Here is a 6,285-nt window from a genome sequence, read left to right on the forward strand (position 1 = left end):
CTGTGAGTCCTTGACACCCACACACCCTCTTCCACCACCGCGGGGAACATCAGAGCTCTCCCGGGGAGGGGGAAGGGGGCGGGCAGCCTGACAGGCGCGGCTGGACTCCCTCCTTCGCGTCCCCAAGCCGGGATAGGACCAAATGCAGACACTTACCTGGCTTCCCCACAGTCACCAAATGCTGTGGCTTCGTCTCTCACACCCACAGACGTGCCTTTCCAAGCCTGAGCACGCTCGAGGGGTCAGCAGGGTGGGTGGGCACAGCAGGCTGAGGTCAGACAGAGGAGTGGGAGGTCCCTGTGAGGTGCGGGAAGGGCCTGAGTCCTGGGCACCTTGTAGCCCACAGCCCACACTGGACTTCACTTCATCAGGCAGTGGATATGCACACAGTAGGTTCTTGAGAAATGCTGGGTCCACCCATGAACAAAGCCTCATTCCTAATTCAGGCGGGGGAGGGGAACTTTGGGAGGTAAAAGGAACAGCAGCAGAAAGGGTAGTGTCAAGTCACCCAAACAGTGGGAGCAACCCGGGAATAGCTGGGCCCAGGAACACCTTGGGCAGAGAAGAGAAGTGCCCAGAGTGCTGAGGTTGCCTGGGCAAGTAGGAGAAACCCAGCCCTGGAGTGTGGCTGAGGGGCTTCCCCTGAGAGGCTCCTCCTTGCACTACACAGTGCCCAGCCTTTCCTAAACCTTGGGACTCAGACTCTCCCCTAGACTGATTAAGACAATGGGCAGTCAGCCACTATGGCTGAGAAACAAATCGCCCCAAAAAAGTTCCTATCTGCTTCCAGAGTGTCAAGGGGACCCAGATGGCATTAAGTGTTTAGGGGGACATGTTTAAAGGAAAGGTCCATTAAAACTGTGGTACAGAAACTTCTCAAAGGGTCAGGTTCTCCTGGGACAACTGCCCTTACTTCCATCTCCTATCCTTAAAAGCACAATCCCCAAACCTATGAAAGTAGAACACTAAAGGATTTCTCCCTTTTCTTAGCCTCCCAGGACAAAGATTTCCAGCACCCACCTCCCCCAGCACATATAACAAGCAGCCCTATTCCCCACCTCACAAACTTCACCTTCCTTCTGCCTCAGTCTATCACCATATCCTGTAGTAACACCTATCCCCAGAGATTGATGGTAGAGGGTAACAGCAGCGGCCACTGAAGCTGAGCCATACCACAGGCCAACGCGAAGGAACGTGGCTCCTATCAGCAACCCAGCCTTTGACCTTGACAGCTGTTTCAACCCTGACAAGGGGCCAGCATTGAGGCTAAGAGGGTCAGAAGAGAATTGTACCTGGTCACCGGGAAGGAGATGCAAGTAACGGAAAGCACATGCTCAGCTTGGGAAAGGGCAGGGTGAGGTTGCAAGAGTGGACTTCTCCATGACATCCGGAGGTAAAGATCCAGTGGCCCTGGGGTGGGAGGAAAAGAGTGGTGTTATTTGGGGTACAAGGCGGGTGGAATCCTGTCTTGAGAGGAGGCAGAGCCCACTGTTGCCACTCAGCCTGCTAAGCAGCCAGAGGAACTCTACACTCAGAGCCTCCCATGTGGGTGGCTGTCTCCTTTGCCCCAGGAGGCTTTGGCTCAGTGGGCTATGGTTTGGGGACACTGGCTGGCTAAAGGCACTTGGTGTTCCTCCTATGTCAGCCAACTGATCCACCCCTAGGCCCAGTTTTCTCTCCATCTTGTTTTTAAATCTGGTCAGCAAACCAGCAAACAAGAGGCCAGGCGCTACGAAGCTTGCCTATCCCTCAGAGGGACCATAAGCCTCTCCTGTCCTTTCACCTCACTTATAGGGACCTCTTGCACCTGGGCCTCCTTCCTTCCCTGTCCAGAGCCCTTCACATGTGGAAAGGGCTCCACCTCTTCCTGCTTCCCTCATCTTCTCCGGCCTTTCCTGAGTGGGTGCTAACCCCCACTCCACTCCACCAGCAGCAATGCCAGTACCTGGGGCCCACCACCTCTCCTCTTCAGGTGGTCCAGCAGCCCTGTCTGGAAAGAGGAAAGGATCTATCAGTCTCCAGGGGCAGCCCCTCCCTGCAGCCAGGCAGGGGCTCTCTTTCCCAAGTCACCTCCAGAACCATCAGGAAGGGTTAACTGGCTTGGAGCAGGACAGCAGAGAGAGGGCGATGCTGAGAGGAAAACATCCAGGGCCAGAGAGAACACGCTGCACACCCCTCCCCCACCATGTACAACCAGACCGACAGCAGGGACAGACTGGCTGCTCCGTCATCCTCAGTCCAGCCGCCAGGCACCTCCCCCCACCACCCGCTGCAGTCCCTGCAGACCGCCTGTCCTCAGAACCAGCCACCTGGCACTGGACAAGACACCCCTGCAGGCAGTGTAGTCCCGGTGGTGGTGGCAGTGACCACTTTCTCTTCCCTCCATTCTGTGACAAGATCCCACCTTCCCTCCTGGGAATGGGCAGCTTCTCCCCTACTTCCCACCCGAGTGCCTGAATTCTAGGTCCCAGGAACACTTACTGAACCACCTTGGCCCCTCAGCCCTACTGGACTAGCTGAAGGGCACAGTTCTCTGGGGGAGGGATGCAAGGCCACCAATTAAATTTGGTTGCAGCACTTGCCCCCTCCCCCATCATAGGAAGCCCCCAGGGGTGGGGGAATAAAGAAAGCTGAACTTTTATAGTCCTTTTTCTGTGACCCACTCCCTCTTAAAGGGATCAGATCACCCCTTCTTAAAGGGATCTCTAGAAATTATTTGCCCCCAAGCAAATCCAAGTGTGGAAGTCCATTCTTTACCTGGTGGGCCCCCTTCCCTAGGGATGGGGGAGGAAGAAATGCTCCCCTGTGACTCAGAGGAACAAGGTTCCCTCCTGCCACCAAGGAGCCAGCTCTTGAGTGCCCAGAACAGGACCTCTCCCTCTACTAAGGGCACACACTGCCACAGGAAGGGGCTGGGGAATCAAGGTGAGGTGGGGGTTTGTGTTGGACTCAGTCTCTACAACAAAAAGCAACAAGGGGTCTGCAGGCATTAGACTTTGGGGAATGCATACTGTAGTGCTGTATTCAAAACCCCATCTGTCCGTATTGCTGGCCTGGGGAAGTCTTTGCAGGCTGCCTCTCCCAGCAAAGACTATTTCTGCTTTCTCCTTCCCTTCCCCTGATGCCCTCTTTGGGGCCCCAGGCCTTCCCTTAAGGTGCACCCACTACCCCTCACCTAAGTTGCTTCCACTGCAACCCCAACTACTGCTGACTACACCCCATTTCAGGCTTCTTCCTGCCCTAGTGCCCACCCTCAAGGGTCTGTCTCAGCCGCCCAGCAGTATACCCGCCTCCCGCAGCTGTCAAGGGGGTGGGGGATGGGCACACCTCGGCTTCCAAGAGTCCGGCAGAGTTGCATCCTCTCCCCACCCCTTAATAGGCACCTAGTCTCACCCAGTCCTAGGAGCTGCAGGGTTCCTGGAGGGAGTGGGTATAAGTGGCGGGGAGGGGTCCGAGGGTACTCCAGCCTGGGAGAGGGACAAAGTCGGAAGCGAGCACTTACTGAAGCCACCCCAGCTGTACCCCCTCCCTTCGCCGGTGGAGGATCAAGGCCTCTTGGGGAGAGCTTCCCTGGCTCTGGGGTACCACCAAGTCCCCTGCCCTGCCACTCCCTGAAGGAGAGAGTCCCCCAGGACCAGAGCAACGAGCCCCCCCCCCTCCCCCCGGCAGCTGCGGCAGCCTCCGGCTGAGGTCAGGCTCCACCTCCTTTCTCCACTGGGAGAGCGCTGAGGGTTGTTTGTTGTTGGGGTGTGAGAGGGAGAAGGTTCGAGATCACCTGGCGGGGTGGGCACGGCTCAGGGAGTGGAGGCTGGGCTGGGTGGGCTGGTTTCGGCCGTAGCTTGAAGGAAAGAGCGAAGTACTAACCCAACCCCACCCCCACCCCCAAGGTTCTGGAAAAGCAACCCCATCCTCCGCTCTAGTTCTGCCCTCCAGCCTCGCACTCGCCCGCGCCCCCGCCCCGCTCTCCAGCCCTTGCGGAGTGACAAGACTGCCCCTGGCTGAGGGCTAGCCCTAGGGTTCCCGCTACGAACCAGACTTCCTACTTTCAAGAAGCTTCCAGTCGGGGGCTAGAATGGGTTGTGGGTAAAGGGACAAGGAGACAGAAAATAGTATGATCACTTTATGACAGCACCGCGTAATGGCTGCTGGGGAGGGGACAAGGCTGCCAAGGTCTGCCTGGGTGTGGGGCTGCGGTTAGGTGCGGAGCGTTCAGAGAAGGGTCTAAGCGGTGGGCAGACCTTCTGAAGAAGGCATTCTTCAGACAGACCTTCAGATAGGGGAGAGATGGGGTACCTTCTGCAGGGGTACCTGCTTTAGCAAAGCTCAGAGCTTTGAATCGGTTAGATGTTGAAGTAGGACTTGAGGCTGGAGCTCTACCCCTGAGGTGTTGGGGCACTTCGGCACTTCGGAAGATTTTAAGGGAAGGAAACTACTGGTCTGAAATCCTCAAGGACAAATTGGGGGAGCGGCGGGATGTGCGTTCATGCAGGAGAGGAGGGGTGTTGCACCACAGTTTCCTCCCAGCCCAGTCCAGGACATTCAACCTTAGATCTTACCCTTCCACTCAGGAGGGAATTGAGTGGAAAGGGATCGTCCTGGGGGAAAGAATCTTCTCGGCGCTGCTGCCACCCTAGCAGCTCCTGCTTTCCAAGAAGCAGGGATTCTATCTTCTCCTCCCCACCCCCACCGGGAAAGGGATGAGGAGGGTCCAAAGTCTGCACCTTCAGCCTTCTCAGATGAATAGGCAGCCCTGCCCACCCAAAACCAATGTTTCCTGGAGCAGACACAAGAGAGATGCAGGCAAATGTGGGGACCAGCTTCATCCTCCATGTGCTTTTTCTCCACTTGACTTAAGGTTAAAACTCTCAGGCGGTGGACACTGCTGATAAAAAACCATATAGAAATGCTGGCAAATGACTTCAGGAGTTGGTTTCTTGTTCTCACCCAATCCCAGCTGATATGCACAATTACTGTCCTATTTCACAGATTGAGAAATTGAGGCTTAGAGCAATTAACACCTATCCCTAGTTACCCAGGGGGATTTATAGCCCAACCTGCTTGACTCCCAGATAAGGGCTCAACCCCACATGGAATCATGCCACTCACCCAGCATGCAGAACTGCCTTCTTTGAGCTTGGATGGCCTTTCTCTGCTCCCCCCTTAGCCTGGAATCACCAGATTCAACGCGACAGGGGTTCAGGGCATCAGTGAAACCTTGTTCTATATTGCCCTTCCCTTTCCAGTGGGTCTTTTCCTGTGACACATGGAAGCAGTTTTTCTGGGGTTTTTCTCTGGGGTCTCCAGCATAGGTCATGCCTATTCATATTTGTTCCTAGAACTCCCAGGACTCTGCCTCTGGAATCGTCATCTTCAGAGTCAAACCTGACTTTCTGGAAAGTTCTCCTGAAGCTCAGATTCACCCGAGTTCATGTCGCCCTGAGTTTGGGGACTACACACTGTCTCCTGCACTTGCCTTCCTGGTCATCTGCTGCTTTGCCTAGATCTCTCTAATGTGACTATAAACCCCTGGAGCTCAGGACTATGGCTCCATATCTTTGTGGTTTCCTGTGGACTAGCACAGTCCTGGCTCCAAGGCAGGATATTTCAGGTCCCTCCAATATTGTTCTTAGGACAAACAGACCACCTCTCCTTACATAGACTCACTTGGGGATCTCTGAATGGCAGCCTCTGAGCAAAACTCAGCAGGCAAATAAGTTCTATTTGATTCTCATAAGACTTAAAAAAAAAAAAAAAAAAAAAGACTAAGTTTAGGAGTCAATGCTGAAATTTTGGGAGATTTTAAATGAAAATTCAGAGTTCCAATTTCTCTTGAGAAATCATAAGATCTGCTACCTTTGGCCCACATTTTCACTTGGTACCATGGGCTGGTACCAAGTAGAAAATGCTATCTTTATGGGGCAGTCATTCTCTAGTTTGTCATGGTCCCACCTTCCTCACTTGGGGCACTTATGAGATCTTCTTGAGCCCTAAACGTTTTCAAGTTTATGATCCTTGCCACAGAGTCATGGATGACTATCATGGTCTAGGTGTTTAAAGTGTCCACCTCCCTTGGATCTACTTGGAAAACCTTGTGCCTTTTCATGCTCATCTTTAGTACCTTCATTATTGCCCCAGAAGCAGGTGTTTACTCCCTCCAAGACCCAGGAACCAGGCTGCAGATTAAAAAAGAAATTAAACATGATCAGGGTTTGTGGGTGCTTCCAGGTGACTTAGAAAATAGTAGGTGCCTAATAAAGTTTGGTGAACTGAATTGTAAGTGATTGG

Source organism: Sciurus carolinensis, chromosome 2 (assembly GCF_902686445.1).
Source record: "Sciurus carolinensis chromosome 2, mSciCar1.2, whole genome shotgun sequence".
In the NCBI taxonomy this organism is placed as follows: domain Eukaryota; kingdom Metazoa; phylum Chordata; class Mammalia; order Rodentia; family Sciuridae; genus Sciurus; species Sciurus carolinensis.